The sequence below is a fragment of the Grampus griseus genome (genome assembly GCF_964374135.1).
Source record: "Grampus griseus genome assembly, chromosome: 14".
NCBI classification, from domain to species: Eukaryota; Metazoa; Chordata; class Mammalia; order Artiodactyla; family Delphinidae; genus Grampus; species Grampus griseus.
This window is the reverse complement of record NC_139008.1, coordinates 37,295,815-37,321,254: the sequence shown is the minus strand read 5'-3', so window position 1 is coordinate 37,321,254 and position 25,440 is coordinate 37,295,815. Positions and strand designations below refer to the sequence as shown.

Below are 25,440 nucleotides of genomic sequence, written 5' to 3'. Positions count from 1 at the left end.
GTGTGTCAGCAGCCACAGCATCCTGACAGAGGAGGGGCTCTGTGACACGTGGGTGATGACTGGCCCTCGCCCGCTAGTTTACTTTAAGTCTCTCAGGTGTGTTGGAGTTTACATGCTTTGGGATATCATGGTTGTGGTCAATTAAAAAAAAAAAAAAGACTCAAATAGCTAAAGCTTTACAATACTTTGCAGTGATCTGGGGAGTTGTGAATACCTGGTTATCTTGTGACTTAGAACTTAAGGAGGAAATACATATTTTCTTTCATGAGAAGTGTCAAACCTGGAAACCTTTTTCTTTTTTTATTCAATGACAAATGAGCGCAGCAGCGTGTGAGCTAGCTTACTGGTTTTAAGCCAATGCACTCAAATCTGTCCCTTCCAGGAAAAGGTGACAATGCATGAGTTACAGCTTTTCAAAATAATCTGTGCCAAGAACAGAGCATTTATGAAAACAGACGTTTGGCGATGTTTCCACAGGTGTGTGACTGTATTGCCAAGGATGTGGCAAGTGCGCCATCCACATGAACACTGACACCTGCACAGCAAAAGCTTTGGGAACCAGGACTTTCACCTCCCCTGATAGCCCCTGAACACTTAGCAGCCCAGATTCATCAAGAGCCCTCAAATGACTGGCAGGTGGGATTGAAAAACAAGTACCAGACGCACAGCAAGTCTGCATGCCTCCCTGAGGTTCACTGTGCTTACCTGTGAACCCCTCAAGAACCAGGAACTGAAATAAACAGAACTCAGAACCACACCTTCAAATGCTGGACTCAGGTTTCACCGAGTTTATAAATAGGATGTAGACTTGATCACACGGCTTTCTTTTAAAAACAGCACACATTTGTATAATAGATTATGTACTATTGATACACTGAAAAATTTAATCGTGTTCACTTCGCCTCTCATCCACTTAATAGGTCTTTATTTGTATGTGTTTCTATGTCCATGATATTCAAGACAGTAGTATATGGCTTTCTTTTATAATAAATAAATAAAACGTATGGTGGTGCATGCTCAATTCTTTTACATATAGCAGTGAACAGGAAAAAAGCTTGTGGACAACTTATTTACAGAAATGACCCTTGTGTGGTTAAGGTGGGAACAAATGCCACAAGCCGCAGTCATTGTCCAAGAGCCCCATGAGGCCAGGTTCAAGGCCATGGTCATTTGCATTGGGAGGCCCAGATGGAGACCTAGTTTACAGGTCTCACACTCAATGCCACCACCTGTGCTGTCCTGGGTCAGGGCGGCGGGCTCCTCAGAATCATGTGGCTCTGAGTTTACACTGGAGCTCCTGGCAGGGAGTGGTGGGGTATATTTTTGAGCCAAAGGTGTGGCCCAGAGGAGGCTATCAGGAGAGAGTTCTACAAAATCTGTGCCACTGCCTGCTCTCCTAACCCCTGCTGCAGCCTCGGGCCCATTCCCCGTCCTGCTAGCCTTCTGCCTCTCTAGGTGTAGGAAACGAGGTAAGGAGGCAATTGAGAATCCCCAGAGAGAGGTAACCATGGATCTTCTTCAACAAGCAAGGCAGCAAGCTCATTACTCAGCTCCTGCAACCACACTTATCTGCCCGTTGACTCCAAATCTCTCCAAATGTGGCGAACGACTCAGCCAGTCGGAGCGACAGGCACTGTCCAAGTCTCCCAGGACAGGGACTGCCACACCTTACACTTTCCCGGGAGTGTGTGGGCCTTCTGTGGTTTTGTCGGCTTGGAGTATCACCCACCATTCCCATCTCTACTTTCTGAAATCCTTCCTATCATTTCCCAGTCCAGGTCTGGCTCCTCTGTGAAGCCGCCACCGACAACCCTGACTGGTTCAGGGGTTCTTTGTCTTGGCTTCACAATGGAATCTTCTGGGATAATTTAAGACAGAAACTGATGCTGGAGGCCCACCCCTGGAGATTCTGGGCTGTGGCCTGGGCATGGGACTCTTTCCCGGGTGATTCTAACATGGAGTCAGGGTTGAAACCTTCTGCTCTTGTCGAAAGCCATCCCTCCACCTTTGCATACTTGAGGCAGCTTTTCTGGATGTCTCATGTAGCACTTATCTCTTTCTGTCTTAGGTCAGTTACTTGTGAATAAATCATCTCTTTAGCTCCATCCTAAGGTCCCCGATCGTGCACAGAGCCTTGCCCATCATTCTCCCCAGAGTTCTAGAATGCTCCCCGCCCCGTAACAGACTCAATAGCAGAGGAGTCTACTGCTGTTTCAGGAAGCAGGGCTGGAAAAGAAACTGTCAACTAGGGAGTCTTACCTGGGCTTTCCCAGTTGAGACTAAGTTAAAACAGGTTCCCACGGACTGCCTGGCATATGCACTGTGGAAAGCTAGTAACTCAGAAAAAAAAAAAAAAAAAACCAACAGCTTTAGCTCCCTCTCTTGTTCCAAAAGGCTGTTTCAACAGAATGATGATAGATCACCTTAAAGAAGGAAAGATGTCATCCTGTTTGTCAAATATAGTAAGCAAGTGTTCAATTAAAAAAACCAAACAAACCTCTGAGAAGTTAAAAAGGTGTGGGGATTCCCATGGCATCCATTTTTACCTGTTTTCCCTTTCTTTTACTTTTCCAATGATGTTAACTTTCTAAAGGAAAACATCCTTAACCTTTTCACATTTACAAAAGGCAGCATCAAAATGTTCTGAATCAAATGATATAGCTGCTCAGGAGAAAAGAGCATAACTCTTCCACTTGCACCTTGCCTGGATTTCCACACTGCTACAGGGTGTCATCCACTTCTTCAGCAAGCGTTCCTTCAGCGCCTCTCATGTGCCAGGTGCTGGCTATGTGCTAGAAGTGCAAGCCCCACAAGAGACAATCTGTGCCTTCAGGGAGCTCACAGATCAGGAGGCAAAGGGGCAAACAGAAACAACCCTATCAGGTAACAGGCTTTAATTAGGCAACGTCCAAGGAAGTGAGGAGGGGCATTCATGCATGCGACAAATATGCACTAAGCATGTGTCCTAAGCACTCATTTAGGAGATAGTCCCTGCCCTCATGAAGCTTATAGTCTAGTTCAGGAAGGAGCCAACACCTATGTAAACACAAATTCATACCAAGTACAGACTGACCATGGGCACCGGGGCTGTTGCAGGCCCTTCTGCCTAGACCAGGAGGTCCCTTTCCTTCTGTCCCCCACACAACTCCCACCACTAACAGTGGACCACTGGACCCCCATTCTGAGGCTCATGAGAAGGCGGGTTTGGGAGCAGGGCGGACTCCGTTACGGGGATGCATTCCCACCCACACTGGGACTCTCTGCACCGAGAGATGAGCCAGCAGCATCCTTGGCGGGCCTGCCTCAGCTCCCCAGCCTGTGATGCCGCCTGGCTTTAGCAGGCAAGTGCTCAAACTGTCTGCCGGGTGAAGGCCAGCGGGTCTTAGCGTGGTAAATGTCTGTCCACCCTCCTCGCCTCGGCACAAAGGATTCCACAACGATTCTAGCTCCGGGAAGGTAACGTTTCCCCAAGGGGGGGCCGGCTTTGGGGAAATGCCTGAGGGGATGAGGACACGCCCAGAGGCTCGCGCCGAGGGGAAGCCTGAGTCAGGGCGGCCTTGCACTGCTGGGAGATGCACCTGCTGCGCCGCCGGAGGAGACCGCGGGCAGGGCGGGGGCCGGGCAGGGCCGCGGGAGGGGCCGGGTGCCCGGCCGGGGAGGGCGGCAGCCCGCGGTGGGGAGGGGGCCCCGGGCGGGGAAGCGGCCCCCGAATCTCGAGCCTTGGGAGCCAGCGCGCGCGAGCGGCGGGTTCTGGGACACTCACCGACCCTTAGCGCCCGGGCGGCAGCGGCCGGGGCGCTGCCCTCTCGCGGGGTCCCCTCCCTCGGCTCCCGGCTCTGCTCTGGCCTCGCGGCGGCGGCGACCGCTGCTGACAACTGCTAGGCCGCCACGGCGGGGAGGGGGCGCCTGAGACCCGCGAGTGACAGAGGACCGGGCCGCTCGGGGTCCTGAAGGAGGCGCCCCTCGGCCGGCCCGCGCATGCGCAGTGTGCCGCCCTGCGGGTGCCAGCCCCGCCCCGGGACGCCCCGCCCCTGATCGCGCGTGCATAGGGCTCAGCGCGCCCGCTACAAGGCCGGCAGGAGGGGCGACACGCGGGAGTCTGGGCGAGGGCTGGATCCGGTAGGAGAATCGCGTGGTCCGTAGGGACTTACAGGCGGCTGAAGTAGTCTTCGCCCGAACCTCTGCCTTCCCTGGCCATCCTCCATTTGCCCTCCAGCACTGTCTTTCTGTTGGGCGCCGTACACCTCACGGAGGGAGGGCGCTTTGCTGCCTCAGGCCTGGCACGAACGCTGCTGGGCGGAAGAGGCCCTGGGGGTGGACCTTCCTAGGAAATTTCTAGAAAACGACCCTGGGGTGGGCAGGACGGCCCAGCGTCCCTGAGTGTGGCCGCGGTCCCGGGGCGCAGTTCAGAGGGGCAGGGAGGCCTCGCGGTCACCTCAGGCAGGAGGGTCGAGAGTCAGGGTCAGGGTTACCTCAGGAGGGTCACGGGTCGGGTCGGGTCGGGGTCCCCTGAAGCAGGGAGAGTTGTGAGGCTGGGTTGGGGGTCACCTTGGACGGGAGGGTCCCGAGGCCCGACAGGGATCACCGGGGGCGGAGGGTCTCGAGGCGTGGGCGGCGCGTGGCTAACAGTCCACGCGGGCTGGCCCCTCGGCTCCCGACTGCCCAGGTCGTGAGCGCCGCCAGCGGCCCATCATTTCCGAGGATCCTCCCGCGGCCCGACGTGCACCTGCCGGCTGGCTGCCCAACTGCCCTGCTTCCCTCTGCCCAGCCTCTGGCGGCTCCTGGTTGAGGTGGCGGCTCCTGGTTGAGGTCGCCGTCCCAGGACGCCGCCTGCTGACCAGCCAGGCCCCGCCACCGCTCCAAGCGCGCCTCTGGAATGAGGACAAGACTGACTGAATCGTAAAGTAATGACCCAATTCGGGAGGCAGACCTCTGCCCCCCAAGACTGTTTATGGATTAGTGATAAGAGTGTCTCAGTGCCCCATTTGTTTACTTAACATCTTTTATTATCTGAAGTAGTGTTATTTACTTGTTTGTTTATTTTTTTCTGTCTCTCACCAGAAGATGGGCTCCATGAGTAAAGGGACTTTGTCTAGTTCATGGCTACATCCCAGGGTCCTAGCATGTCTGGCACAGAGGAGGCATTTGATAGATATTTGTTGAATGAAAGGGTCACAAAGACCTGGCTTCAAATCTTGACCCTATCCCCTAACTAGTGCAGGCATGGCATTTAAACTTCCTGAACCTCAATTTCCTATCCCTGAAATTAAAATAATACCAAACTCAAAGGTAATTAGTATTTCAAAGTGAAATGAGAAAAAAACATAAGTGCTTATCGCAATACCTGGCACATAAATGCCAAATAAATGGTAGTATAATGGAAATATAACTAGAGACTTATATAGTCTGGTCTCTGTAATGAGGATTCAGAAAAAAAAATTGAAGGCAATTACTGGATAGGTAGAAGAGTGGATTATTAGTATGTGACAAACATCTTAAAAACCGTCTCTCCCCATTATTCCTCACAGACTGCACCCCTTCCCTCCCAACAAAAGTGCTGGGAAAAACTCTGTGAACCTGGCTGACTCGTCCTTCTCTTCACCCTGCTTCTCTGAATCTTTTTTAATTTCAGGAACCCATCCTTTCCATTTCTAACTTACATTGGTTACACCTTGCAATTTTTTTTCAAACCCCTTCTAAACCTGATCCCAGTTTTGCATAACCAAATCCAGAAACAGAACTGGCTGACTCAGAATTTTCCTTATATGGAAAGTGAGGGTAGGGGCACAGGAAAAAGAATGACCATGCAGATCAAGACAGACATCTGGGGACTTCCCTCGTGGCACAATGGTTAAGAATCTGCCTGCCAATGAAGGGGACACGGGTTCGAGACCTGGTCCAGGAAGACCCCACATGCTGCGGAGCAACTAAGCCCGTGTGCCACAACTACTGAGCCTGTGCTCTAGAGCCTGGGAGGCACAACTACTGAGCCCACGTGCCACAACTGTTGAAGCTTGAGCGCCTAGAGCCCATGCTCTGCAACAAGAGAAGCCACCACAATGAGAAGCCTGCGCACTGTAACAGAGTGGGCCCCGCTCGCCGCAACTAGAGAAAGCCCGTGTGCAGCAACAAAGACCCAACACAGCCAAAAATAAATAAATAAATAAATTTATTAAGGAAAAAAAAAACAACTGCAAAGAATTCTATATCTTTGTTCTTAATCATGTTAGGGTGCCTGCTATTGTAATTATTATCAATTATCATAATCATGAACGGGAGGGTGTGAAGGTCACTGGCAAAGGCAGATGGTCACATGCAAAGATTCCAGGCTCTAGACTCCTGTTCAAAAACAACTGCCCACAGTGGGCTGGACTCTTCTGATGCTTTTCAACAATCACTGAAAAATCCACCAATGTTCTGCTCAAGGCCCACTACTGAAAAAACAGAACAAACCTAGATGCTCCATCTAGTCTTCTCCTTCCATCGGGAGGCCCACATAATGGTCATAATTTTGTTCAAAGTACACAGTAGAGATGAGACCGGAACCCAGGTGTTCAGGTTTGTGAGCTCTTTAATGTTCTCTGGTACGTGAATTACTCACATTTATATACCATGAATATATGCATAGAAATTACATGGTATACTTCTTGGGATTCACATGGCTCAGACATTTCTCAAAGATTGATGGCAAATGTTAAAGTCGATGGTGTCACTCATAAACAAATGTTATGGCTTTACAAAAGGCAGTAAACTTAGTCATTGTAATAGTTGGCTGACATACATAATAATATACCTATATATACTATATGCATTTTTAAAATGAAACCAATATTTTAGCACCTGTTTCTTTTGAGAGGCACAAATACTATCTAGCTATACCTACATATGCTTATATATGTATTTTTGTTGTATGGTAGTTACTGATATTCAATGCAGAATTAATTTAATTTAATTTAATTAATTTACTTGGTTGCTCTGGGTCTTAGTTGTGGCAGGCGGCCTCCTTAGTTGCAGCATGCAAACTCTGAGTTGTTTCATGCGTGTGGGATCTAGATCCCCTACCAGGGATCGAACCCGGGCCTCCTGCATTGGGAGCACAGAGTCTTACCCACTGCACCACCAGGGAAGTCCCCAATGCAGAATTTTAGAATGGGGCTTTTCCAGTTGCTTCCATAGGACTATGTTATAATTGGGGGATGCCTTCTAAACTAAGGGCTGTACACATACTCCTTCATTCAGTGATTAAGAGGCATTATATTGCAGTGGTTAAAACTGGTTATGGACTCTGGCCACACAGCCTCAAATTGAATCCCAGACCTTAATGTCTTAACTTTCTGTGCCTTGGTTTCCTTGTGAAAATGGGGATTGTATAGTACCCACTTCATAGGATTGTTGTGAGTATTCGATGTATCAAAACATATAAATCCATGGTATATTTCTCCATCTGTTTGTATCATCTTTAATTTATTTCATCAGTGTCTTATAGTTTTCTGCATACAGGTCTTTTGTCTCCTTGGGTAGGTTTATGCCTAGGTATTTTATTCTTTTTGTTGCAGTGGTAAATGGGAGTGTTTCCTTAATTTCTCTTTCAGATTTTTCATCATTAGTGTATAGGAATGCAAGAGATTTCTATGCATTAATTTTGTATCCTGCTACTCTACCAAATTCATTGATTAGCTCTAGTAGTTTTCTGGTAGCATCTTTAGGATTCTCTATGTATAATGTCATGTCATCTGCAAACAGTGACAGTTTTACTTCTTTCCTGATTTGGATTCCTTTTACTTCTTTTTCTTCTCTGATTTCTGTGGCTAAAACTTCCAAAACTATGTTGAATAAGAGTGGTGAGAGTGGGCAACCTTGTCTTGTTCCTGATCATCGTGGAAATTGTTTCAGTTTTTCACCATTAAGAACGATGTTGGCTGTGGGTTTGTCATATATGGCCTTTATTATGTTGAGGTAGGTTCCCTCTATGCCCACTTTCTGGAGAGTTTTTTATCATAAATGGGAGTTGAATTTTGTCAAAAGCTTTTTCTGCATCTATTGAGATGATCATATGGTTTTTATCCTTCAATTTGTTAATATGGTGTATCACATTGGTTAATTTGTGTATATTGAAGAATCCTTGCATTCCTGGGATAAACCCCACTTGATCATGGTGTATGATCCTTTTAATGTGCTGTTGGATTCTGTTTGCTAGTATTTTGTTGAGGATTTTTGCATCTATGTTTATCAGAGATATTGGGCTGTAGTTTTCTTTTTTTGTGACATCTTCATCTGGTTTTAGTATCAGGGTGATGGTGGCCTTTTAGAATGAGTTTGGGAGTGTTCCTCCCTCTGCTATATTTTGGAAGAGTTTGAGAAGGATAGGTGTTAGCTCTTCTCTAAATGTTTGATAGAATTCGCCTGTGAAGCCATCTGGTCCTGGGCTTTTGTTTGTTGGAAGATTTTTTTTTTTTTTTTTTTTTTTTTGGTGGTACGCGGGCCTCTCACTGTTGTGGCCTCTCCCGTTGCGGAGCACAGGCTCCGGATGCACAGGCCCAGTGGCCATGGCTCACAGGCCTAGTTGCTCCGCGGCATGTGGGATCTTCCCGGACCAGGGCACGAACCCGTGTCCCCTGCGTCAGCAGGGGGACTCAACCACTGCGCCACCAGGGAAGCCCTGTTGGAAGAGTTTTAATCACAGTTTCAGTGCTTGTGATTGGTCTGTTTATATTTTCTATTGCTTCCTGGTTCAGTCTCGGAAGGTTGTGCTTTTCTAAGAATTTGTCCATTTCTTCCAGATTGTCCGTTTTATTGGCATATAGTTGCTTGTAGTAATCTGTCATGATCCTTTGTATTTCTGCAGTGTCAGTTGTGACGTTTCCTTTTTCATTTCTAATTCTGTTGATTTGAGTCTTCTCCCTTTTTTTCTTGATGAGTCTGGCTAATGGTTTATCAATTTTGTTTATCTTCTCAAAGAACCAGCTTTTAGTTTTATTGATCTTTGCTATTGTTTCCTTCATTTCTTTTTCATTGATTTCTGATCTGATCTTTATGATTTCTTTCCTTCTGCTAACTTTGGGGATTTTTTTGTTCTTCTTTCTCTAATTGCTTTAGGTGTAAGGTTAGGTTGTTTATTTGAGATGTTTCTTGTTTCTTGAGGTAGGATTGTATTGCTATAAACTTCCCTCTTAGAACTGCTTTTGCTGCATCCCATAGGTTTTGGGTCATCGTGTTTTCATTGTGATTTGTTTCTAGGTTTTTTTTGATTTCCTCAGTGATCTCTTGGTTATCTACTAGTGTATTGTTTAGCCTCCATGTGTTTGTATTTTTTACAGTTTTTTTCCTGTAATTCATATCTAGTCTCATAGCATTGTGGTCAGAAAAGATACTTGATACGATTTCAATTTTCTTAAATTTACCAAGGCTTGATTTATGACCCAAGATACACTCTATCCTGGAGAATGTTCCATGAGTACTTGAGAAGAATGTGTATTCTGTTGTTTTTGGATGGAATGCCCTATAAATATCAATTAAGTCCATCTCGTTTAATGTGTCATTTAAAGGTTGTGTTTCCTTATTTATTTTCATTTTGGATGATCTGTCCATTGGTGAAAGTGGGATGTTAAAGTCCCCTACTATTATTGTGTTACTATCGATTTCCCCTTTTATGGCTGTTAGCATTTGCCTTATGTATTGAGATGCTCCTATGTTGGGCGCATAAATATTTACAATTGTTATATCTTCTTTGAATTGATCCCTTGATCATTATGTAGTGTCCTTCTTTGTCTCTTGTAATAGTCTTTATTTTAAAGTCCATTTTGTCTGGTATGAGAATTGCTACTCCAGCTTTCTTTTGATTTCCATTTGCATGGAATATCTTTTTCCACCCCCTCACTTTCCGTCTGTATGTGTCCCTAGGTCTGAAGTGGGTCTCTTGTAGACAGCATATGTATGGGTCTTGTTTTTGTATCCATTCAGCCAGTCTGTGTCTTTTGGTGGGAGCATTTAATCCATTTACATTTAAGGTAGTTATCGATATGTATGTTCCTATTACCATTTTCTTAATTGTTTTGGGCTTGTTATTGTAGGTCTTTTCCTTCTCTTGTGTTTCCTGCCTAGAGAAGTTCCTTTAGCATTTGTTGTAAAGCTGGTTTGGTGGTGCTGAATTCTCTTAACTTTTGCTTATCTGTAAAGGTTTTAATTTCTCCATTGAATCTGAATGAGATCCTTGCTCCGTAGAGTAATCTTGGTTGTAGGTTTTTCCCTTTCATCACTTTAAATATGTCCTGCCACTCCCTTCTGGCTTGCAGAGTTTCTGCTGAAGATCAGCTGTTAACCTTATGGAGATTCCCTTGTATGTTATTTGTTGCTTTTCCCTTGCTGCTTTTAATGTTTTTTCTTTGGATTTAATTTTTGATAGTTTGATTAATATGTGTCTCGGCGTGTTTCTCTTTGGGTTTATCCTGTATGGTACTCTCTGTGCTTCCTGGACTTGATTAACTATTTCCTTTCCCATGTTAGGGAAGTTTTCAACTATAATCTCTTCAAATATTTTCTCAGACCCTTTCTTTTTCCCTTCTTCTTCTGGGACTCCTATAATTCAAATGATGTTGGGCTTCCCTGGTGGCGCAGTGGTTGAGAGTCTGCCTGCCGATGCGGGGGGGGGACGTGGGTTTGTGCCTGGTCCGGGAGGATCCAACATGCTGTGGAGTGGCTGGGCCCGTGAGCCATGGCCACTGAGCTTGCACGTCTGGAGCCTGTGCTCCGCAATGGGAGAGGCCACAACGGTGAGAGGCCTGCATACCGCAAAAAAAAAAAAAAAAAAAGGTGTTGTGTTTAATGTTGTCCCAGAGGTCTCTGAGACTGTCCTCAATTCTTTTCATTCTTTTTTCTTTATTCTGCTCCCTGGCAGTTATTCCCACCGTTTTATCTTCCAGCTCACTTATCCGTTCTTCTGCCTCAGTTATTCTGCTATTGATTCCTTCTAGAGTATTTTTAATTTCAGTAATTGTGTTGTTCATCACTGTTTGTTTGCTCTTTAGTTCTTCTAGATCCTTGTTAAATGATTCTTGTATTTTCTCCATTCTGTTTCCGAGATTTTGGATCATCTTTACTATCATTACTCTGAAGTCTTTTTCAGGTAGTTTGCCTATTTCGTCTTCCTTTCCAATTTGGATTCCTTTCATTTCTTTTTCTTGTCTGATTGCTATGGCTAGGACTTTCAATACTACGTTGAATGAAAGTGGCAAGAGTGGACATCCTTGTCTTATTCCTGATCTTAGAGGAAATGCTTTCAGCTTTTCACTGTTGAGTATTATGTTAGCTGTGGGCTTATCATATATGGCCCTATTAGGTTGTGGAATGGTCCCTCTATACCCACTTTGTGGAGAGTTTTTATCATAAATTGATGTTAAATTTTGTTAAAAGCTTTTTTTTGCATCTATTGAGAAATCATATGGTTTTTATTCTTCAGTATGTTAATGTGGTATATCATATGGATTGATATGTGGATATTGAGCCACCTTTGCATCCTTGGGATATATCCCACCTGATCATGGTGTATGATCCTTTTAATGTGTTGTTGAATTTGGTTTGCTAATATTTTGTTGAGAATTTTTGCATCTATGTTCACCAGTGATATTGGCCTGTAATTTACTTTTTTTGTGTGATATTTTTGTCTGGTTTTGTTATCAGGGTGATGCTGGCCTCATAGAATGAGTTTGGAAGCATTCCTTCCTTTGCAACTTTTTGGAATAGTTTAGAAGGATAAATCTTAACTCCCTTTTTTATTCTTAATTAATATGTCAGTGTGTTGGCTCCCTTTTTGTGTTGACTTGGTGTGCTAGTGGATTATTTATTTTAGGGGTTTTATTTCCCAACTGTCAATCCTTCTTTTCTCTTTTTAAATTTAAACTCTCTGCTATGAAACAATATCTTGTGTTTCTAAGAAATTTAGAATTAAGAAAACACATTACATAAACAATTCTTTCAATTGGAAAGGGTTGTTATACACTAGAGATAGTCATACGTACTATAACAGTGATCCTCTTCTTGCCAGAATCTCAACTATCATATTTTAAAAATACCTTTCAAGTTATAACTACATAAATGGAACATTTGATTACATCTATATTTTGTTTAAGAAGGACTGCCTTTCTTTCCTCTCATCAACAACACTTTCATTAAGCTAAAGCATCATACACATCCTTAGTATCCCTAACAGTGGGTGATAAAGATGTTAATGACCTATAAGAAGCTCTTGCAGCTGTGTAACTGCACAGACCTAGTTCCTTGAATCAGTTTAAGGAACTGTATGGTCCGTGTAATAAAAAATTACACACATTCCCAATTAATTGATTTTTAATTTAATTTGTATGACTTTTAAAATTTTCTAATTTAATAGTGAAGGGGTTTAGGATTATGAATTTTCCTGTTGATACAATTTTGCATCGGTATAGTTTTTTAAATAGAGTTTATTTTTTAGAGCAGTTTTAGGTTCACAGCAAGATTTAGAGGAAGATACAGAGATTTTCCATATACTCCTTGTCCCCTTACAGACACAGCCTCTTCCATTATAAACATCATTTTTCCCCAAAGTCCATAGTTTACAGTAGGGTTCACTCTTGGTGTTGTACATTCTATGGGTCTTGACAAATGTATAATGACATGTATCCACCATTATAGTACCATACACAATAATTTCACTGCCCTAAAAATCCTCTGTGCGTCACCAATTCATCCCTCCCTCCCCAACAACCCCAGGCAACCACTGATCCTTTCACTGTCTCCATAGTTTTGCCTTTTCCAGAATGTCATATCATTGAAATCTTACAGTGTGTAGGCTTTTCAGATTGGCTTCTCTCACTTAGTAATATGCATTTAAGTTTTCTCCATGTCTTTCATGGTTGATAGTTCATTTCTTTTTAGCACTGAATAATATTTCATTGTCTATGTGTACCACAGGTTGTTTTCCATTCACCTACTGAAGAACATCTTGGTTGTTTCCAAGTTTGGGCAATTGTGAGTAAAATTGCTATAAACATCTGTGTGCCGATTTTTGTATGGACATAGTTTTTCATCTCATTTGGGTAAATGCCAAGGAGCACATTTGCTGAATTGTATGGTAAGAATATGTGGAAACTGCAAAACTGTCTTCCAAAGTGGCTGTTCCATCTTGTATTCCTACCATTAATGAATGAGACTTCCTGTTGTTCCATGTCCTAGCCAGCATTTGATATTGTCAGTATTTTGGATTTTGGCCCTTCTAATAGGTGTGTAGTGGTATCTCATTGTTGTTTTAATTTGCAATTCACTATGATGAATGATGTTGAGCCTCTTTTTATGTACTTATTTGTCATTTCCTTAGTTCAGGTCTTTTGCTCATTAAATTTTTTTTCATTTTTTAAATCTGATTGTTCATTTTCTTACTATTGAGTTATATGAGTTCTTTTTATATTTTGGATAACAATCCTTTATGACATATGTCTTCTGTAAATGTTTTCTGCCAGTCTATGGCCTATAGAGTCTCATTTTCCTGGTCTATGTAGTGTTTTGTGGTTTAGGAGAGAGTTTTTAATTTTCAAAGGTTTGCAGTGTTTTTTTTTGTTTTTTTGTTTGTTTTTCCTGTGCTTAGTACTTTTATTTTATTAATATTTACTTTCAGTGCATTTTGGTCTAGGAATATGGTCAGCATTATTCAACTTTTTAGAATCTGACATTTTCTTTATGGTTGACACAACTCTGTCTTCATGAATAGTCCATGGATGTGTATGAACTTTTCTGACCCACTTATATTGACCCCTTTTTCATATGGTGGACGTTTTGACCCCAAAGATGATTTGAATGCCCACTTTAAGTCAGAATTACACCAGCAATGATGAATTTTCATTTAGAAAGTATTTTCAACAAGAACTCCACTAAACTAATTTCAGTGAACCACATCAATATCTCAGTCCTTTTGGAGTCAGGGGTCAAGTCTTCTAGAAGTAGTAAACTGAGAACCTGAGAGACCTTATCTGTAGAAAGAGACAGAACTCCATGGCTGCCATCCAAACTCAAGTCCTGTGGTTGGACAGAGTATCTGGTTTTAGTTCCTAGCTTAAGGAGCCAACATAATGTAAATTGACTGGCAACTGACTGATATTTTACTGGAGTTTTATTTCTGGGGCATGGGGGGAATGTTTAATAAGCAAAATTCTGTGATTGTTCAACCCCTAAGTTAGTCTCTAGGTGTTTCTCAAAATCACACCAGTAAGAAGTGGGCTACTAAGGTTCTGCAGCTGCTCAGAAGGGAAATTGCCTCCTATTCCCTACTTACGAAAGGCCATGAAGTATGGCAAATACAACCAGTTTTCCCTCTTTCAGTGTATGTTGGATGACTTGGGTGGTCATATTCTCATCTTTTAGCCCAAACTACCATAGCCCAGGGAGTCACATGTAGACCAGGACCAGAGAAATGCACATTGCCCAGACAGCCTAGCCTTGATCTTGGATACAGAAACTGCACAAAACCTAGCAGATCTTTTGAAGAGGGAGCAAGTGTGTTTTATGTTGCACATAGTTGGTTTATTATATTAGGCTGAGAAGTTTGGAAATTTTGTATGTAGGAAGGATTTCTGTTTTGTGGAGAGCAAAGGAGGTATGCTTTGTGCACACACACCCCATTTCTGCTGGTAATAGAAACCTTCTTTGGTGTGTGTATGTGTGTGTGGGGTAACTATTCCATATAGTTCAGGAGGTGCTGACCTCTTCTCCCCCATTTTCCATACCCTCCTTCCACCTGCCACTCTGCTGGGACCCAAGCTAACCCAATAAGCGTCCTCCTAGGAACTACCAGGAAGGAGACACTCTTCTCTCTGGGATTTTGATATAAGCCTAGAGCTCCTGGGGGCCATCTCCGCCCCCCACCCCACCATGTATTTAGAGACTGCCTGACAAGAAGATACACAAAGAAAAGTAGAATGAAGAGAGAGAGAGAGACAAACTTTGATTACATTATTTGAATACTTGGATTCAGCTGTGTTCTGTAGTTTATTCCACTTTGGACTGGAAAGTAATGTGAGTAATGAATCCTTTTCAGGGGGAGGGCGGGTGCTTAAGCTAGGTTGAATTGGACTTCTGATACTTGTAACTGAAACAAGAAAAGAAGTGGATGACATTGAGATATCTTTCAGAGACAGAACCATCAGGACTTACTGATGGATTTGATATGAGAGGTGAGGGAAAGAGATTAAGGTTAAAACCTAAATTTTTGGCTTAAGCAGCTGGTATAGACTTACCATTTACTGAGGTGGACAGTAGAAAAGGCAGAGAGGATAAAATCAAGAGTACCTTTGTGGACACTTCAAGTTTGAGATGCGCATTAAATTCAGTGCCCACTACAAGTACTTTCTTGTGAAAGCTGCCCCATTTCTGAGTTATTTGGAATCATTTGAGCACTGATTGCATTTCATCCTCAATTTTTTTCAAGGGTGTTTATGGGTCCATCGATGTTTGCGAGCTTGAAAATGTCTGCCTGTTAACTTAGTTGATTATAACATCTTAGAATTGTACTCTTTTAATTTTTATTTATTTATATTTTTTGCGGTACGCGGGCCTCTCACTGCTGTGTCCTTTCCCATTGCGGAGCACAGGCTCCGGACGCACAGGCGCAGCGGCCATGGCTCACGGGCCCAGCCGCTCCGCGGCATGTGGGATCCTCCTGGACCGGGGCACGAACCCGCGTCCCCTGCATCGGCAGGCGGACTCTCAACCACTGCGCCACCAGGGAAGCCCCAGAATTGTACTCTTTTGCCTCCATCCTCTGAGGATATTCCTGTACTGTCTGCTGACAGTCTCTGGGGAGAGGACTGAGAGAGGGTGGACTGATTTTCTCCCTTCTGGTCAGTGATTTGAGTTGGTATTTTGGGGGTTTTTTTTTGCCTGGATGCTTGTAGGAGTCTTTCTTTATCCTTGAAGTTCAGTGATTCACCAGGATGGTCTCTATTTTTACAGTTCTATTTAGGTTTTTATTGGAACATGAGGATCTTTAAAACACTTTTTTTTTCTGATTTAGCTATTCCTTCATTTGACACATTTTCTCCTAATACACACGTATTTAAATATATATATATATTTCTGTTCTAATTATGCCATTTGCTATGGATTGAATTGTATTCCCCTAAAATTCATATGTTGAAGCCCGAACTCCCAATGGGACTCATCTGGAGATAGAGTTTTTAGGTAATTGAGGTTAAATGAGGCCATAAGAGTAGGGCCCTAATCTGATAGGACTGGTCCTATAAGAAGAGGAAAAGAGAGGGAAGTCTTTCTCCATCATGGGTGGACACGGTGAGAAGGTGGCCATCTGTAAGCCAAGAAGTAAGCTCTCACTGGGACCTGACTATGCTGGCACCCTGATCTCAGTCTTCTAGCCCCCAGAACTGTAAGAAAATAAATTTCTGTTGTTTAAGCCATCGAGTCTATGGTATTTGTTATGGCAGCCCAAGAAGACCAACACAGCATTCTCTATTTCAGGAATATTAATTATCTGCATCTTGCATATCTTTTAATCTTTTCTATCTATAATCTTATTTCTATTTTTTTGTCTCTATTCTTTTTCTCATATATTTTCTCACATTTATTATAAATAAGAAAATATATTTTCTCACATATATCTTGCAGATCCCAGATTTCTGCTAGTACATAGAGCTCTTCCTTTTTTTTCAAGATTGCACATTACTTCATTGTTAGATAAATAATAGTTTTTATAACTAATCCCCTATTGATGAATACTGGGCTGTTTACAATTCTTTGCTGTTATGAACACTGCTGCAATGAATAACCTTGTACATATGTCATTTCATACTTGTGCAAGTATGTCTGTAGAGTAGATTCCTAGAAGTGGGATTGGTGGGTCAAAGGGTAGTAATATGTTCTTGTAGAAATTCTGAATAGTTGCTGTATTGCTTATTTTAAGCCCATTTTTTCTTTTTCTATCTCAGTCATCTGTTTTCCCAAATATAGCATAAATGGACTTTCCTTAATCCCCTTCCTACTTATCTGGGGCCTGTTTGAATCCTGTCCTCATAATTGAGCTTGAGGCTGATAATTCATCATAGTTTGTGTTTGGTTGTGATGTTGTGATCCTGCAGAAATGACTGAGGCCTTTATTCTGACTGCATTGCAGCCTGGCTTCTCTCTGCCCAGGCCTGCTTCCTTTACTCTCCAAAGCACTGATTTTGAGAGTGCTCTCCAGTAAACTTCCTGTGCAGAAATCTCCATCTCAGTGTCAGCTCTTGGTTTTAAAATGCATTTCCCTGATGACCAGATAGGTTGAACACTTTTTCATGTTTATTAGCCATTTGGTATTCTATTTTGGAAGTCATCTGTTCAAATCTCTTGCCTATTTTTCTACTGGGATGTCTGTCTTTTTCTTAGTGACTTATAGGAGCTCTTTAAATATTCTGTATACCAGTTGTTTGTCAGATGTGTGTTGTAGATGTCTTTCATGGAACAAAGATACTTAATTTTGATATAATTCCATTTAGCGTTTTTTCTTTATATTTAGTGGTTTGCAGCTAACCCAATGAAGTAGGTTTACCTACTTCAAGGTCATGAATATGTTCTATTTTTTTTTCCTTAAAAACGTCATTGTTTTACCTTTCACATTGCGATCTCTATTTCCCCTGAAGTGCTGTTCTGTGTGCAGTGGAGGCAGGAGTCAATATACATTGTTTTCCATGTGGACAGCCAATTGACTCTGAGCCATTTGTTGAAGACTGTTTCCCTGTGTTCTGCAGTGTCAGCTTTGTTATAAATCAAGTGACCTTATACCTGTGAGGTCTTGCTAGACTTTTATTCTGTTTCATTTGTCCTTAAGTTTGCTTATCCTTAAGTGCATCTCTTTTGATTCTCACTTTACTTGTGCTATAATGTTTTCCTTTGTATATATTATTTTCCTTTACTAGGCTTATTTTCCACTGCTGGGTTCCATGAAAATGAGCTCCATTACTGGTCTTTTTATGATATCATTTTGCTCAGACACAGTGCCTTCAAAACATAATTGCTTTAATGCATAATTGCCAGTTATTGTACATTACAAGCATCTAAATAAACTTTAAAAAAAAATTATTTATGGCTGTGTTGGGTCTTCGTTGCTGCGTGCAGGCTTTCTCTAGTTGCATCTAGTTGCAGCGAGCGAGGGCTACTCTTCGTGGCAGTGTGCGGGCTTCTCATTGCGGTGACTTCTGTTTGTTGCGGAGCATGGGCTCTAGGTGTGCGGGCTTCAGTAGTTGTGGCACATGGGCTCTAGAGCACAGGCTCAGTAGTTGTGGCGCACAGGCTTAGTTGCTCCGTGGCATGTGGGATCTTCCTGGACCAGGGCTCGAACCTGTGTCCCCTGAATTGACAGGTGGATTCTTAACCACTGCGCCACCAGGGAAGCCCAATAAACGTTCTTTTAAAAGAAACAGTCTACCTGTATTATCACAAACTTTAAAAAGATATGAAAACCTCTACCTGCTCTTATTTTTTTCCTGTCCATTGAACTGTAAATGTGGTTGGAGAAAACCGTGTATTCTCATTGTCCCTGGCTGTTACTTTTTATTTGTGTTGCACCAGTAATGAGCCAAAATACTTCCTCATCTACATGGTGAGGGTTAGGGTTGTCAAATTCTAACGCCAACTTTTAAAGAATTAAATGCTGAATGTTTTGGGATTCTTTTTTTTTTTGCGGTACGCGGGCCTCTCACTGTTGTGGCCTCTCCCATTGCGGAGCACAGGCTCCAAACGCACAGGCTCAGCAGCCATGGCTCACGGGCCTAGCCTCTCCGCGGCATGTGGGATCTTCCCGGACCGGGGCACGAACCTGTGTCCCCTGCATCGGCAGGCAGACTCTCAACCACTGCGCCACCAGGGAAGCCCTGAATGTTTTGGTAGGTGGATATTGTTCCTGGTTCTTCACTCTTTCCTTGTATGAAATTTTACATCTGTGCCCTTTACCATGTGATGCTGCAGTGCCCCCCACTAGAGGAGTCAGAGTTTCTTTCGCTGTTGTGCTAATACCGGGCTTGGCTGTGGGGTTTGCTCTGGCCAGTGGAATGCTTAGCAAGTGTTGTATGAGCAGAAGCTTTCAGCATATCTGTGTGGTTTGGCTTGGCCTCTTGCTATTAGAACAACATGCTCCAGCTGGAAGCTGGTCTGAGGAGACACATAGAGCAAATCTGTATTAGTTTGCTAGGGCTGCTATAACACAATACCACAGATAAGGTGACTTAAAGAACAGAAATTTATTTTCTCACAGTTTTGGAGCCTAGAAGTCCAAGATCTAGGTGTCAGCAGGTTTGCGCTCTTCTGAGACTTTTCTCTTCGACTTGCAGGTGGCTGTCTTCTTGCTGTGTCCTCACATGGTCTTTCCTCTGTGCCCATGCATCCCTGGCTCCTCTTTGTGCATCCAGATTTCCTCCTCTTCTAAGAACACCAGTCAGATTGGATTAGGGCCCACCCTAACAACCTCATTTAAACTGAATCACCTCTTTAAAGGCCCTAACTCCAAATGCAGTCACATTCTGAGGTACTGAGGGTTAGGACTTCAACATGTGAATTTGGTGGGGGAGAAACAATTGAGCCCATGACAGGCCTGAAGATAAGTCCAGGCAATCCCAGGAGGCCAGTACAGCCACAACTTTCCAGCAGACCCATAAGCAGGAAATAAATGCCTGTTGTTGTAGGCCACTGAGTTCTGGTGTGGTGTTTGCCATATACGTTTATGGCAGCAGTAGCTGACTAAATAAGTGTATCACTACATTCACTACTTTTGTTCATCGAGGGGAAATTCACATAACACATAATTAGCCATTTTAAATTGTACAATTCAGTGATATTTCATGTACTATTCATAATGCTGTTTCTTTAATTTCTTTCTTTTTTTTTTTTTGGCCGCGTGGTGCGGCATGCGAGATCTTAGTTCCACAACCAGAGATCGAACCTGTGCCCCCTGCATTGGGAGCATGGATTCATAACCACTGGACTTCCAGGGAAGTGCCAGTTTCTTTAATTTCTAATGCACAATGTCAGAGATACTTTAACTGGAGGAAAAGTATGCATATTTCCTCAATGGAAAAATGTTTTTCTGAAAAAGAAAAGCTCATTGTGGTAGTATCTAAAAATTAAAGCATATGTTATACTTGGGAAACAAAGACTGAAAAGGGAAGTAACTTGGTGCTATCCAAAGTGTTTTTCTTTCCTCACAATCACGTCTGTTCCAACCACATGCCTACAAAAATTGCCTACCCTTTAATTAATTAATTCATTCATTCAGTATTGCTGAATGACTACCACATACTGGCCCTACTCTTGTGTCTGTGGATTCAATGGTGAAGAAAAAAAAAAAGACAAAAAAATTCCCTGCCTTCATGGAGCACGTGAATTCTAGTAGGGAAATCATATTAAATCGATAAATATGTTAAATAAATACCACGTTAAATAGTTTAAAAGTGCTAAGAAGCAAAAATAACAGGGAAGATTGATACAAAATGTTTAGTGGTTTTGAAATTTTATATAGGATGATCAGGAAAGGCCTCATTGAGAAAGTGACTTTTAAATAAAGATCTGAAAGAAGTAGGAGAGCTAGCTATGTCAACACATGAGGGAAGTGTGTGCTGGGCAGAGGAAATAGCAAATGCAAAGGTTTGAGGCAGAACTGTGGTTTCTCTGTTCTAGGTCTGTGATACAGGAGCGGGAGAAGGAGGGAAAGTAGACCAGGAAATGAAGTGAGAAGAGATGAGCGAGGTAACGGGGTGTATCCCCTAGAACTTTGTAGCTCATCATAAAGGCTAGGCTCTTTCTTGGAGCGAAATGCAAGCCATTAGAGAGTTTTGAGCAAAGGAGTGGGTGTGACCCGACTTGAACAGGATCACTCTTGCTACTGAAGGGAGAATGGATCACAGGGTGGCAGGAGCAGACACATTGATACCACTGAGGAGGCTCTTGCAGAAATCCAGGCAAGAGATGAGGTGGTGTTGGACCAGGGTGATAAGAGAAGGGGTGGTGAAAAGAGATTGAATTCTGGGTATATTTTTTAAGTACAGTCAGTAACCCTGTGTAACTCAAAGAGTGGAACTGACATTCATTGAGATGAGGAAGACTGTAGGATGATCTGTTTTAGAAGAAATATGAGTAGCCCCGTTTTGACGGGTTAAGTGGAGATGGCAAGCAGGCAATTGGGCATTTGGGTCTAGAGTTAGAGGCAAGGTCAAGGCTGGAAATATAAATTTAAAAGTCATCATGTAGGGCTTCCCTGGTGGTGCAGTGGTTGAGAGTTCGCCTGCCGATGCAGGGGACACGGGTTCGTGCCCCGGTCCGGGAAGATCCCACATGCCGCGGAGCGGCTGGGCCCGTGAGCCATGGCCGCTGAGCCTGTGCGTCCAGAGCCTGTGCTCCGCAACGGGAGAGGCCACAACAGTGAGAGGCCCACGTACCACAAAAAAAAAAAGTATAAAAGTCATCATGTAGATGGATTTAAACCCAAAATAGTGAGTGAGAGCACCTTCAGAGTGAGTGCCGCTGGAAAAGAGATGAGTCCACAGATGGAGCCCTGGAGCACATTAATATTTAGAGGGTGGGGAAGGGAGGAGGAGTCACCAAAAAAGAGAAGGAACTGCTAGAAAGGAAGGAGGAAAAGTAGTCCAGAACGATGTTCTGAAAGCCTAAGAGAAGAAAGCTTTTCAAGGATGAAAGAGTAATTCAACATTTTTATGTTACGCATAATATTTGCCCCATTTGTTTCCCAACTAGTGATGATCCCTCCTCTTCAGCTAGAAAAATGACGATGTTCAGGAACTTAAAACTTCTTCTCTGGAAGAATTTCATTTTAAAGGTAGGTATGGTTATCTGTAGGGAAAATGTGAGTGTCCTTGGGAGGAACTGAAAGATTTAGTTAAATTCGTTTCTAATAATGGAGTAAAGAAAAAATTAAGAACTTTACTTGTAAAGGGGCCCTTTTCTGCAAATGAGCCATGTTTTCACAGTAGTTCTGTTAGCCCTAATTATTGAAGGTAGCATCATTGTTACTGATTTCTAGCCATTGTTATAGAAAAAATAAAAGGAGATGTTTCTAGCTAATTCTCATTGTTTTTTTCTTTGTCATGTGTTGTACAGGGAGGCTGGAAGAAATGAACACATTCTTTTATTTATATATATAATATATATTTTAGTGAAGTAAAGTTGATTGAAAACATTCTTAATGGAAGAACATTTGCCACGTAGCCATTTAATGCTTGTGTTCTATTTTGGATTAACATACGGCTTTTGTTTTTATTTTAGAAACCAAAGACTCTGGTAACAGTCCTTGAAATCTTGATGCCATTACTATTTTCTGCAATTGTAATGTGTCTTCATTTTGGTAGTTTGCCAGGAAATAGACCTCCTGTCAACTACTGTGCAATTGATATCACTTCACTGCCAGAATTCTTCATTCAATATCCTCTGAAAAATAGATTTCAACTAGTTTATATCCCTTCCAAAAGTGAAACTTTGAAGAGTATCACTGAAAGTGTGGAAAAAACCTTTGGTGTTGAGTTTGAAGGTTAGACATAAAGATGCGGGAAGGATAGAGAGGACATTTTTATAAAGTATAGTTTGAAGTTTTTTCCTGTGAGTTCTTACAATACTGATTCCAAATCTGGGGTCTCCGAATTCTGAACAGTCTGCAAAGGTGGTAGTTGGGGGAAACCAGTTCACAAGGTATAGTTACTATTTCACACAATGCACAAGAGACTTGTATATTTATGTCACAAGGCTTCAAGGCTAGTTAAAATGTTAAGTATTTGTTTTTAATTTACTGTAGCGACACTGGTTATCTCATATTAATCCTGGTTTGCAGTCATAATATGTCTCTGACTAATAAAAGACAGGAAACATTCAGAGTTTCTGAATTAGCCTTTTAACTGGTCTCTTTCCTCGTCTTCTTGTCCCATTCTCATCCAGTCTCTACGTGGAGCCAAAAAGATCTTTAAAAGATCTGTGGGATCTGGCCAGTCTCCCGATTCAGCCCCTTCAGTGACTTCCGTTGCACTGGCAGTCAACCAGACCCTTCCCCAGTCTTGCTGGCTTCCTCTCTTCCTTGGGCTCCCATACTGGTGGTGTTGCCACCTTTCAATTCCCGGAATCTGTGAGTCTTTCCTCCCTTCTGACAAAATGTTTTGCTCTTCCTGTGGGTTGCTCCTTTTTATCATTAAGGTTTCAGCTAAAATGGCACTTAGGAATGTAGGTTTTAGGTTTCCCATCTCTGCCTTTTTCTCTCTCACAGAATCCCATTGGATATGTTCATAGCATTTTGATAAATGTTTAATTACATTGCCACTCACTGCTTCCTGTGCACTGTCTGCCTTTCCCTGCTAGGTTCCACCTCCGTGAAGGCAGAAGACTATGTGTGTTTTGTTCATACACTGTGCCTGGCACACAGTAGGTACTCACTACATATTTATTGAATGAATGCAGTTAGGTAGATAAAATTTTTCAAAATATGGAGTAACTTTTCAAAGTTCCTATAATTGTAATATATGTTTTTATAAGGTATTCTAATAATATATAAGGTAGAACATGGAAAGAAAGAGCTCTCCTCTCTCAGCATTGAGTGCCACTCAATGAAGACAATTCTTTTAAAGGACCTCAGTGGTATAATGTGTGGGAACTACTGTTTTGAAAGTTGTGCTTTATGTTTGCCTAGTATTCTAAAATATTATTCTAATTCAGTTACCTTTCATAAGTATGAGATTACGAAATTAAAAGAAAAAAAAAACAGAATTCCTCCGTGGTGAGGTGATAAGTTAGATAAAACATGATGATAAAGAACAAGCCATAGGAAATAGGAGGGTGGTGTGTTTCAGGAGTCAGGGCCTATCCAGGCAGGGGCACAGCGAGTAGCCAGGCCCTGAGGTGTTTGAGGATCTGAAAGTCATCAAGGGAAGCTGAAGTAAGTTGAGAGAGTTAGATGAGGTTTGAAATGTCTGTAGGAGCCACATAATGCAGAGCTTTGCAGGCCTTGTTAGAGTGTTAGGGTTTTCTTCTACATGCAGAAGGAGCCATTGAAGGGGTTTTAAGAAGACAGGTTATGCTGCAATGTAATTTGTTTTAAAAAGGTTTATCTGGTTATTCTCTGGAAGAGTGATTGGAAGGGACTAGATTTGCAGACATCAGGAAGGGAAAGATGCCTTGCTAATTGCCAAATCCAGTGCTTTCTTTCCCATCTTCTTTTCTTTGTCCTCATTGTGACAGGGATGCTTTCATCCATCTCTTTGGAATTCTCTACTGCTTTGAATGCTGTGATACTGTAATCTTCATCTATTTTTACCTCCCTGCCATTTCCATTGGAGTCTTCCTTGCTCACTTTTTGTCCTCAAACAGTTTAATGCCTTCTTTTCCTCCCTCTCTCCTTATTACAGAATGATACATGACACAATGCAGTGTTTAATGTAAAAAGTTAAAGTTCCCATCCCTAATCCCACTTCCCAGAATTCTTTGTTAACTGTTAGGGATGTATTTTTCTGGAATTAAAAAATTTTTTTAAAGCATCTTAAAATTTACAATAAATACAAGAACTCCTTGCACTGAAAATTTCAAACAGTATAAAAAGATAATAAAAGTTAAACTCCCCTCTTCATGCCATTCCCCTAAGCAAATCCTCCACCCTAGAAGTAAGGACAAACAATAGTTTGACGATCCCTTCCAAACTGTGGTAGACTTCTGGGTTTTTTTCTTCACAGCATCTATCGACCCTTTTGATATATGCACAGCCTATTTCTCCCTGGAGGCCTGATCCCTCTCCCACTCTGAGCCCATGATGACTCCACCCTGGGCTCAGGATGAGTCATGTAACCTCTGTCTACACCAGTCTGCACTTGGCAGTCCCCTTGCTATAGGGATTCGTCCAGGGAAGACACATAACTCAGTAAGACTCAAGGAAACACTTAGATTTTTTCCTGGGAATTTCTGGGAAAAAGATTATTGCTGTTCTGCTTCTGGTAACACGGCAGGCTAGGTTATTTGGACCAACCCTCTTTCTGAAAAACAGATGCTGGATAAATATTTAAATATGTTCTTAAAAGTATTAAAGAACTAAATAGACAGTAAGGAACCATCAAGACAAACAGCATTGGGTAAAAATATTTTATTTCTTGATCCAAGGGGTAATTACTTAGATTTTAATTTTATAATTGTTCATTAAACTGAACATTTGTGTTTCATATGCCTTCCTGTATGTATGCTATTTTGTGCAATTTAACCAAATATGTGTGTATGTATATGTGTGTGTTTAAAAAGAAACCTAAATAAGGCTAAGGAAACAAAAGAACAACAACAACAAAAAAAACCATATATAGGATAAAAGGAAAATTTACTCATAATTCTATCACCCAGATACAAGTGCTGTTTAAAACCTCACATACACCCTTCCTGCCCTTTTTCTAACAAAAATAGGAT

At 42.4% G+C, this 25,440-nt stretch overlaps 2 protein-coding genes across 2 annotated transcripts in view; one reads left to right on the top strand and one right to left on the bottom strand.

Annotated features, from left to right (window-relative positions):
* The window catches only part of LOC309832916 (phospholipid-transporting ATPase ABCA3), a 44,514-nt gene extending 40,643 nt beyond the window's left edge, over positions 1 to 3,871 (bottom strand). Inside the window, exon 1 of the mRNA XM_082670965.1 lies at positions 3,764 to 3,871. The gene's annotated coding sequence lies outside the window, so the exon portion shown is untranslated. The remainder of the gene's footprint in view (positions 1 to 3,763) is intronic.
* LOC309832710 (ATP-binding cassette sub-family A member 17-like) overlaps positions 1 to 25,440 on the top strand; it is a gene marked incomplete at both ends in the record, with an annotated part of 91,510 nt that overhangs the window by 4,033 nt on the left and 62,037 nt on the right.